The sequence below is a fragment of the Thermobia domestica genome, chromosome 18 (genome assembly GCF_964235325.1).
Source record: "Thermobia domestica chromosome 18, izTheDome1.hap1.1, whole genome shotgun sequence".
In the NCBI taxonomy this organism is placed as follows: Eukaryota; Metazoa; Arthropoda; class Insecta; order Zygentoma; family Lepismatidae; genus Thermobia; species Thermobia domestica.
The window spans coordinates 155,324,888-155,337,230 of record NC_137471.1 but is presented as its reverse complement, the minus strand read 5'-3'; positions in this window follow the sequence as shown (position 1 = coordinate 155,337,230).

Here is a 12,343-nt window from a genome sequence, read left to right as displayed (position 1 = left end):
CTTAAAAGTAGCTATAAGGAGCAGTATTACAACACCCCCCAGAAGTCTGTCCTGGATCCAACCCTGACCTCCTCTCTATATCTCTTACCGGTGTTGCTCTGAAACATAACGGGAGACGAACGGACGGACAAAGTCGTTCTATAAAACTTCAGACCTTTATGCATAGCTCATAAATTGAGGTCATAAATTTTGTATGTCCACGGGTTGAGGACCTCCTTTCGATAATCGAAACCAGAGAAAAAAAACTTCAAAGTGAGACGAGGCATGTCTTGAAAAAAATACGAGGAGAGACAAGGAAACCTGATTTCTCCTGCATATCAAAATTTGAAATGGGGTCTATTACAGTACATTTCGCTATAGTCAATATTTACTGTACTATTAATATAGCGTTTATTATTCTATTCCTAAAGTATTCGATAAGCGTTCAGGGGAGACGATTATGATTATTGTGTTACATTGCTCCTGTTTCGGGCAACGGGAAAGTCAATGAAAATTGTGTTGAAAAAAGGATTTTTAAAAAGCTGACTGAAAGAAAGAAAAAGGAAAAGACCATCAAATTCTTTCGTTCTTAATACAAAATGGACGGATGGGTTTTCACAGCGGGCGGGTTGTCGGTTGAGGTTATTTGAATGTTGTTTTGTGGTTTCAGGGAAGACAGCAACCGAGCCTGTGAATTTCTGAAAGTGTATAAAAGAGAGAGAGAGAGATAAAAAAGAACTGTATTATACGTGAGGAAAGGAAATGGAATGGCGTGTTTGGCGCGTGTCAATTATTACCTGTTGTGCAGCGGAAGTTGCTGTGAAACGAAAGGCGCAGAACGAAAAGGGAGGTTTGTAACTTTTGCCACTATTCACATACCATAAAGGACCTGTTTTATTTGTCTTTTATTTTTTGAATTTTTCATTTTTTTTCATCTTTTTCTTACAGTGAAAAACAATACAAGAGTATCATTGTGTTTTACTACGTATGTTTAAAAACAATGAGATAATATCTTCAGGTTTTTCGTCCAATGCTTCTCCTTACGCTTTGCGGCTGGTCTGTCGACCTCACTCATATACACTAGGTGGCGCCGTCGTATATTTCGCCCCGGGCGCTGATTTTCCATGGCACGACGCCATCCGGCGGTACAATCTCGTGTGATTCAGATCACATGTAGGTTAAAGTTTCATTTAACAGCACTGTTGAAGGTAAAGCTAAATTCAATTTATATGAACAAACGGGTGTCTCCTATTTAGAGTATTAGTCAGTGACTATGTGGTCTTTTGATTTATACAGGTTGAATCAAAACGACACCGAAAATTTTGGGAGTTGAGTCTCGACACCAAGAGAAGAAGAAAAGTATAGATCAACCTGGATGCACAAATGCTTGCCAGGGCTGCTATCGGGGCCATCGCCCGTCTCCACAAAAAGAAAGTGTTTTTCATATTTTATATATAAATAAACACCATCCCAGAGTTTGGAGCTGTTTAAAAGTAATTCTGAGTAGCAGTATTACAACCTAACGCCCCTCTCTAGAAGTCCGTTCTGGATCCGCTCCTGGGCTTACTTCAGTCGGAACAAACCGTAACTTAAGAACACTGGAATATTTAAATTTTAAATTAAATTGAATAAATATGAATAAATGTTTTTTTCACTGCTTTTCCACTTGATTGATACTCCTTGATACCGAAAATGATTTTATATTTGGACTGAAGAGGACAATTTGAGAGCCAGAGATAATTATGTGGTGTATGATTCTCCGGTCGTTTTTCATATTAACGAATGCGGACTGCTGAGTGTGGTTTCCTGTTTTGTTGCCTTCTGATATCTAAAGCAATGTGAAAAGCTGGATGCTTGGCATGCGAGGTTAATAATGTCTGATATCGACCATATATGAAGTCAACAAGAAAAGGAATAATAGAAAGCCTGTAGTTTATGTTTTTGTAAGAGCATGATTAAAAATTGGAATATTTAAATTTTAAATTAAATTGAATAAATATGTGTAATAATAAGTGTCCTTTTCTTTGCTTTTCCGCTTCATTGATTCTTCTTGATACCGAAACTGACTTCATATTTGAAGTAAAGAGCAAAATTTGAGAGCCAGAGCTAATTATGTGGTGTATGATTTTCCGGTAGTTTTTCATTTTAACATATGCGAACTGCTGAAAGTGGTTTCCTGTTTTGTTGCATTCTGATAACTAGAGCAAAGTAAAAAGCTGGATACTTGGCATGCGAGGTTAATAATGTCTGATATTGACTATATGTGAAGTCAACTAGAAATGGAATGATAGAAAGCCTGTAGTTTATGTTTTAATTAGAGGATGAGTAAAAATTGGAATATTTAAATTTTAAATTAAATTAAATAAATGTGTGTAATAATAAATGTGTTTTTCTTTGCTTTCCCGTTTGATTGATTCTCCTTGATACCGAAACTGATTTTATATTTTGACTGAAGAGCAAAATATGAGAGCCAGAGTTAATTATGTGAGGTATGATTTTCCGGTCGTTTTCCATTTTAACGTATGCGGACTGCTGAGTGTGGTTTCCTGTTTTGTTGGCTTCTGATAACAAAAGCAATGCGAAAAGCTTGATAATTGGCATGCTAGGTTAATAATGTCTGACATAAACTATAGGTGAAGTCAACAAGAAATGGATTAATAGAAAGCCTGTAGTTATGTGTTCATTACAGCATGATAAAAAATTGGAATATTTAAATTTGAAATTAAATTGAATAAATATGTGTAATAATAAATGTGTTTTTCATTGCTTTTCCGCTTGGTTGATTCTCCTTGATACCGAAAATGATATTATATTTGGACTGAAGAGCAAAATTTGAAAGCCAGAGCTAATTATGTGAGGTATGATTTTCCGGTCGTTTTCCATTTTAACGTATGCGGACTGCTGAGTGGGGTTTCCTGTTTTGATGGCTTCTGATAACCAAATCAATGTGAAAAGCTGGATACTTGGCATGGGAGGTAAATTATGTCTGATATTGATTATATGTGTAGTCAACAAGAAATTGATTAATAAAAAGCCTGTAGTTATGTTTTCGTTAGAGCATGATTAAAATAGGAATATTTAAATTTTAAATTAAATTCAATAAATATGTGTAATAATAAATGTGTTTTTCATTGCTTTTCCACTTGATTGATTCTCCTTGATACCGAAACTGATTTTATATTTGGACTGAAGAGGAAAATTTGAGAGCAAAAGCTAATTATGTGAGGTATGATTCCTCGGTAGTTTTCCATTTTAACGTATGCGGAGTGTGGTTTCCTGTTTTGTTGGCTTCTGATAACAAAAACAATGTGAAAAGCTGGATACTTGGCATGCGAGGTAAATTATGTCTGATATTGACTATATGTGTAGTCAACAAGAAATGGATTAATAAAAAGCCTGTAGTTATGTTTTCATTAGAGCATGATTAAAAATTGGAATATTTAAATTTGAAATTAAATTGAATAAATATGTGTAATAATAAATGTGATTTTATTGCTTTTCCGCTTGATTCATTCTCCTTGATACCGAAAATGATATTATATTTTGACTGAAGAGCAAAATCTGAGAGCCAGAGCTAATTATGTGAGGTATGATTTTCCTTTCGTTTTCCATTTTAACGTATGCGGACTGCTGAGTGTGGTTTCCTGTTTTGTTGGCTTCTGATAACAAAATCAATGTGAAAAGCTGGATACTTGGCATGCGAAGTTAATAATGTCTGATATTGACTATATGTGAAGTCAACAAGAAATGGATTAATAGAAAGCCTGTAGTTATGTTTTCATTAGAGCATGATTAAAAATAGGAATATTTAAATTTTAAATTAAATTGAATAAATGTGTTTTTCTTTGGTTTTCCATTTGATTGATTCTCCTTGATACCGAAACTGATTTTATATTTGGACTGAAGAGAAAAATTTGAGAGCCAGAGCTAATTATGTGAGGTATGATTCCTCGGTAGTTTTCCATTTTAACGTATGCGGAGTGCTGAGTGTGGTTTCCTGTTTTGTTGGCTTCTGATAACAAAAACAATGTGAAAAGCTGCATACTTGGCATGCGAGGTTAATAGTGTCTGATATTGACTATATGTGAAGTCAACAAGAAATGGATTAATAGAAAGCCTGTAGCTATATTTTCATTACATCATGATTAAAAATAGGAATATTTAAATTTTAAATTAAATTGAATAAATATGTGTAATAATAAATGTGTTTTTCTTTGCTTTTCCATTTGTTTGATTCTCATTGATACCGAAACTGATTTTATATTTGGACTGAAGAGAAAAATTTGAGAGACAGAGCTAATTATGTGAGGTATGATTTTTCGGTCGTTTTCTATTTTAACGTATGCGGACTGCTGAGTGTGGTTTCCTGTTTTGTTGGCTTCTGATAACAAAAGCAATGTGAAAAGCTGGATACATAGCATGCGAGGTTAATAATGTCTGATATTGACTATTTGTGAAGTCAACGACAAATGAATTAATAGAAAGCCTGTAGTTATATTTTCATTAGAGCATGATTAAAAATAGAAATAATTAAATTTTAAATTAAATTGAATAAATATGTGTAATAATAAATGTGTTTTTCTTTGCTTTCCCGTTTGATTGATTCTCCTTGATACCGAAACTGATTTTATATTTTGACTGAAGAGCAAAATTTGAGAGCCAGAGCTAAATATGAGAGGTATGATTTTCCGGTCGTTTTCCATTTTATCGTATGCGAACTGCTGAGTGTGGTTTTCTGTTTTGTTGGCTTCTGATAACAAAAGCAATGTGAAAAGCTGGATTCTTAGCATGCGAGGTTAATAAAGTCTGATATTGACTATATGTGAAGTCAAAAAGAAATGGATTAATAGAAAGCCTGCAGTTATATTTTCATTACAGCATGATTAAAAATTGGAATATTTAATTTTGAAATTAAATTGAATAAATATGTGTAATAATAAATGTGTTTTTCATTGCTTTTCCGCTTGATTGATTCTTTGATACCGAAACTGATTTTATATTTTGACTGAAGAGCAAAATTTGAGAGCCAGAGCCAATTATGTGAGGTATGATTTTTCGGTCGTTTTTCATTTTAACGTATGCGGACTGCTGAGTGTGGTTTTCTGTGTTGTTGGCTTCTTATAACTAAAGCATAATGAAAAGCTGGATACCTGGCATGCGAGGTTAATAATGTCTGATATTGACTATATGTGAAGTCAACAAGAAATGGATTAATAGAAAACCTGTAGTTATGTTTTTACTAGAGCATGATTCAAAATAGGAATATTTAAATTTTAAATTAAATTGAATAAATATGTGTAATAGTAAATGTGTTTTTCATTGCTTTTCCACTTGACTGATTCTCCTTGATACCGAAACTGATTTTATATTTTGACTGAAGAGCAAAATTTGAGAGCCAGAGCCAATTATGTGAGGTATGATTTTTCGGTCGTTTTTCATTTTAACGTATGCGGACTGCTGAGTGTGGTTTCCTGTTTTGTTGGCTTCTGATAACAAAATGAATGTGAAAAGCTGGATACTTAGTATGCGAGGTTAATAATGTCTGATATAGATTATATGTGAAGTCAACAAGAAATGGAATAATAGAAAGATTAATAATTTGCATATATTAGACATATTTTTTGATGATATAAAAAAGGATTAAAATATAAATTAGTAATTTAGAATTGGTATTGAGTTCTAGAAATTGTTGGAGTATGTACTTTTTATTTTATGGTGAGTTTGCAATCATCAGGATTGATAATAAACTTATTAAAATAAGTATTAAACATTATTACGAAAGGGGTGTTTGAGATTTGAGTATTTAGTTTTTGATCACTGCCACCCTGCTTTTGTTTTCAACAACATGTTTTTATGTTCCCTTCGGTGAAATTTTAAACGTTCAACTTCTTAATTTTTGATCTTTATTAACGGATTTCCATCAAGGTAGTAATTCAGCAACAAAAACGACTTTATTCTCCATACATCTGATACATTATTTAATCGTGGAAAAGGGAGACTCAAAACAGGAGCGTAGTCAAGCAAAATTCGTTTTGTAGCAATTACAGCGGTGATGAATGTTCTTGAGTTGTGATTTTATGCAGATAGTTGCACATTAACTGATACTTGCAGTAAAGTTTTCTTTCTTGTTTAAGAATAGTGACAGTGACAGTGATTTATCATACAGTATTAATGGTGTTTCAGTGGAAAGTACAACGTTTTAATTGCTTCTTATTATAATAAGATAAATTAAGGCAAGCAGTTTCTTAACTTTGATGTGAAATTAAATGTTTTACGGTATAAGTGATAATTCACAATCTCGTCCTGGCTCCGAATTTATGACTTTAATGTGAAGACTTGACTTTCATAACGATTTATGAGTAATCTAAAATACTACTAGAACTATACTTTGTTCAAAGATGCTTCACTTTATTCGGTTTAGCTTCAATAAACTTATTACAAGTACCTATTTAACTGGAAACTTAAGACTATTTAAATTCGAACAAAGACTGAAACATAAAAATAAAAATTATAAATAAAACTTCGTTTAAGCTTAAGCATATGTAATAATAAAATAATTTGTTTGCTGTATATTAAATATGTTCTTTTAATAACGTAATAATGTGTAAGTATGATGTCTTATTCTTTAAATATTTGAGTCTCTGCTGCCGAGTTATAGTTTTGTGATTTTTTTTCTTTTTTTTATAGCGTTTCTCAAAGTTATGTTCATTCGATTGAATTCTTATTACAGATGGTTTGTGTTTTAGATATGTTACTCAAATTGACTCCTAGGAGAATATAAAATGTACTTGTTTTGAAACTTATCATTTTTGCCCACCTGATCGATTTTACCTGTAGTTTATTTAAGTATATACGCATTTTATTTGTTCCACTAACAAGGTTTTATCTTATGATGTAATATTTTGTATTCAGCCGAATACAAAATTCTCAACTGCCAATACAATAGTGTCGCAAAACCCTGACGCGTATCGAAGTTCTATTTCAAAGTAATATAATGCTATCTTCACTAAATATAATATTCTATTTTAATACATCTTTTTGTCTAGTGAGGGACTTAGGGATTTATTGTTTAACTTGCAGCTTCAAGGTAATGTTTCAAACATTTCTCAAGAAACTCCGATTCCTACCATTGGATATATGGCAGGATTTATTTTCTTTTCTGATTCTTGCTTGGGGTGGCGACCGTACTGTTGTAATAAAGATTAAGTAAAAGTTAACTGTTTCAACGTAATTGAATTCTTCATCAGTGACTATAGTTTTGTTTACTCTTATTTGTTTCCTTGTACATTTTTTAATGTTGATTTGTATCAAAATAACTTATCAGTCTATTCGGTTCTCCGTGTTCTTCGGGTATCACTGTCATAGTAAACCTGCTTTGTAAACATTTTGTAACATCCATTAAAATTAGATACTATAAATAGCTAATATGTATATTAGAGAATTTAGAAGCAAATGACTGCTTCTATTTTAAGAATGAAATATATAGTTTAACGTCTCACGATCACGCACTGAGGCTAATGCAGACAGTGATGAAGAGAAATGAATGAAATGGTGGAATGAAGAAAGGGAGAGGAAACAGAAGAACTCCGAGAAAACCCTATGCGCACGCTGCTTGCTCACCACATAGCTCACTTGGTCTGGGATCGGTGCTTTAGTTGAGAACCGGTGCTTTAACTTACAAACGATAAAATTGAAATAATAATCAGTACGTCAAAGGGCCAAAACTTTTTTCTGCTTCTAATGTGACTACTAGCTTAAACACGTTTTAGACTCAGTTAGCTACTCTGATTTCACTCAAGGTAAATGCAGTTATGCACCTCGCTGCCCACTAGCTCCGAAGAATATAAAAATGTCTCACTCAGTTGACGATCTCTGGTCTAGGGCTTAGAGCGTTGGACTCATGTATGTATAGTCCCGGGTTCAATCCCCTGATGGAGTACCCCAAATTTTCGCAGTCTACCCAGCGTCATGATGTACACTGGGATCATTTAAATAAAAGACGTATCGACCATTTGGTCTAGAATTTTCCCGGTACACGTTTTGGAGGCGGGTAACACAATGGGTTGACTACATATTCGTCACTCAGGTAGACGTAGTTCCTGCAATCTCTAACATGTAGCGTTGAAGCCGGTTCATTGCAACAAGGTCTATTACACTGTGTAGTTTGGTTTGGTTTTGGTGTGATGAAGTATATATTCGATTGTGATAAATATACGTGATGTGCCACCGCCGTACACATTGAAGAGTATATTTTACAAAGCATTATATTTGTCCTATTTTAGATACTTCATTTATTTCTGGAAGCAAGGGGAAATGTTGCTCAAGAAAGACAGAAGTGTTGCAATGGAAGAAGTCCCACAGAGAGCAGTAGCGTATCCAGGACGTGTGTTTGGAGGGGGGGGGGCAAGTGCTGTTATAGGTAGATATAGAAAAATTCCAAACAAAAAATACTTTTCTGATTTTACATACTGTATGTAGGCTATCTGTGTTAAAACTCAATGTTATGAAATGCTACAAATTTTTCTTTAAAAAAAATAGTAGTGCATCCGAAGGTATATTACATGTAACTTCTATTGAATAATAAGGTTCATTACATAGGCTAATGTATATAAGTTAATATGATGTGCATTGTATTTTGTTAATACAATTTGGTGTGTTTTTAGTGCTAATATAGACCAGAAAAAATTTGACCTTCCCTTCATTTATTCTCTTAAAGAATTCCTTTAAAACAAAGGATCTTTGCAAAGCATTATGTTAAAACATTTCATTTTTGATGTAAATGACTTCATTAACCTTCTTTTTCTCTATACAATGGGTATGCACTATGAGTATACTGTACATGTGGCTGTTTCACTTACGATATAAATTATTTTCTCACATTTTTCTGTTTCATTGTATACAATTAATGTATAAATCATATAGAAACGAATTAAATGAACAATTAGTTACCTACTTAACTGTTATTTTAACTTTAATATGATTTCCACTTTTAAAGTGTATTTAAATAAATATTTAAGGCATAGAGTGAGGACTGACAGCTTAGTCGTTAGAACTTGTGTTTGGTGCATTTCAGTGTTTGGTTTCTACGAATATAGTCATGGGTGTAAGTAGGGGTAAAAGTGTGGAGAATGCGGGTGGACGCCGTCCCCTCACTTCCAGGATATATCCGTGGCGTCCCCCACTTTCTAACTTAATTACAATGTGCAAAGATAGGTACGAGTAAATTCATGCGTCTCCTTACCTTTTCAAATCCACTTTTACCCCAGGGTGCAAGTTATGCTGTACCCTGGCTAAGGGTGCCGATTTCTCTGTAAATTTGGGGGAGGGGGCATCCACATGCAAAAGGCATACATAGGGATTTAAGACAAATTGCATTCAAATTATACCAAATATGGTATATTCATAAATACAATGCGAGGAAGCCCACATGAGCTTTGGGGGGAGGGGCTAGGTCCTCCAGGATCGGCGCCCTTGACCCTGGTTTCAACAATACATACATGATGCATTAGTATCGGGGACTTTAAAATAATGCCCCACTCTTTCGACCATAGCGTGACAAGCAGACAAGTGATCGCTCCGGCCACATTTCTTTAATACCAAAGTTACAACAAATGCAGAGACATTTTTGTTTTCAGTGTAGTATAAGAAAATGAATGCATTCAGAGACGCAGGCGTGGAATTGCTAGTGAAAAATGTTTAACATTGTGGCCAGTATTTGAAGCTTGATTCATACACATAATCCCTAACGGCTGAGCTATACGGATAACTTATATTTTGCAGTATTATTATATTTTAATTAGTTTATTTGAATCTGTGAATAATTTTTCGAGTTAATTTTATATTCACCATCTGTTTGCAGTAAATTGAACAGAATATCAACAACTCTGCAGTATGGAAATGGAAAGTAGAATTCACATTAAGGGCGGTGGGATACTGTCATGACTCTTCATAACATTGTTCTGCTTTTATTTCAATTGTTTCATATTGTTCACAATGTGTAAAAACTCACGGAGCTCCTGTTCTACTGTGTTTTACAGGACTATAAAAGCTTTATATTTTACAGGACTATGAAGTGCTTTATATTTTTCAGGGTTAAAATTTTGTATTGATTTTAAGGTTAAGATTTTATGTCGAACCCAGAAATGTGTCCCAGTATAAACCGTTGAACCACTTAAGTTTGACGCGAAACAAATCCATTCCACAAAGCTAAATTATTTCCCTTATATAAAACTGTACATTTTTCGTTTTTCTTCAAATGATAGAGAAAGGTAGTAACATAATTTTATGGATTATTAAATAGACCCTCTACTGTACTTTTAGAGATCTGTTATGTTGCAGCCGAAATAATTTTTCAAATTTCAATTAGCAAATTACTATAGGAAATTAAGGAATTACCATTTTGCATTGCATTGATAATCCTTTTCTATACTATTAATAATTAATATTTCCAATTATTCATTCTGAATCATTCTAAACAATGCTTTTATCTTTCTGAATAAGACACCGTCCTCAGATTCATATTGAAAATAAGTACGTCACTTTATGTGGTTTTATAAACTAGAGAAAAATTTAGTTTTGTACATAAACGTTTATTTCAGATCGCTAAGTTAAGTGGTTCAAAAATTATAAAGCGAGAACAATTCTGAATTGGGCATAAAATTTTAACCTTCAGAAAGGTTAAACACAATTTTAACCCTGGAAACTTTGTCAATATATGGACAACAAAGCAAAAGAGGTTATAACAAATTGAGTCATGGTTATTTCAACTAATAAAGGAGGTTATATTAGACGAGATACTCGGTTACTAGAATTAACTTATCCTATTACATTAACCGAGTAAACGGGTTATTTCAATTAACTGAACAGGTTAAATTAACCGATCTACTCGGTTAAACATTTGCCCTACCTTATTACATTAATCGAGTAAATATATTATCTTAACTAATTTAATTTGTTATATTAACTGATCTACTTGGTTCTACTTTGTCCTAGCGTATTACTTTAACCCAGTAAATGGGTTACCTTCAGTAATTGAATATGTTATATTAACTAAAATACTCGGTTACTGCAGTTGATGCACCCTGTTTCATTAACCGAGCAGTCGGTTATTCCAACATACTAACTAGGTTACCGTTTACAGGCTATGATTGATAGTGGTAACTACGTGATCGGTTAGCGTACCCCTGTGAGTTATTACACTGTAACCTAGCAATATTAACCTGTAACGCAAGGTTGCTATCACCTTCTCTCGTTAACCTCTTTGGCTTGGCTGCTTGGACACACGTCTCTGTTTTCCATATATTGACAAACTAACTTGGTTAGTGTCCACCTTTTTCTTGTTTACTAGAAACTTTTTTTTGCGTGTAGGCTCGGTTTGAATCTCTCCGCCACCATATACTTTTTATTACAGTATTTTTATTTATAATTTTTACTTCATTAATTTTTATTTAAATCTCATTTTCCATTGGGAGTGTGACCCCTGTATTTTAGAAAATTTAGAAAATCATTGACCTTTAAAATTCTTTTTACAATAGTTGATGGGAAAACGACAACCTGAAAAGACCGTATTCCGACGGATTGCTGCGGCTTTTTTTTTTTTCGAAGAAAGCGTTTGCAACTATCAAATTTCGATTGCATAGAACAGTGTTGTTCCTGGTAGTCGTGATATTGAAAAATGTGCTTTCAGTGGGAAAATGTACTGACTGTTATATGTTTTTCAGTCAGGCCCACAGACATTTTAATTGAATTATTCCTAACGTTCATTATTAGCTGCTCACTTGTTATTTTTAGGTCATTTTTAAGCATTTGTAAGTCATTCACAGATACTTTCCCTCTATATAGCACTTAAATCGTACTGAGAATTATAGAAATGTACTGCGTATGTACCGAGTGCAACATTACTGATGGGAATCCGCCATGATTCTCATTGCAGTGCTACGCATCTTTTCTGCTCTCTGTCGATTGGTCGGAAAGGCAACTTAGCACCTGCGGCGCCGGCGCATTTTATGCGCTTTTCCGGCTGTTTGCCCACTGCTCGAAAGGATCTTTTTTCGATGTCAGCTTCTCAATTCTCCCAGTCGGCATCCGACCTCTTGCCGCAGTCGAAAAGTAGTCCTTTGTCGACTGGATATCAACCCTTCAGGAAGGCAACATTGTCACCACCTTTTACAGTAGCTTTGCCTAAGTTTGTCTCCGTGCTATGATTTCTCATGAAGGGCATAATTTCTAGTTCTGAAAGTATATAACACTTCCATGTCTCATTCAATTTCTTCTTTTTTGTCTGAGACTGCTGCAAAAAAGCAAAAAGGAACAAATTTTATACTGGGACACACAAAAAATGCAAGTATTTTATACTTCAAGAACT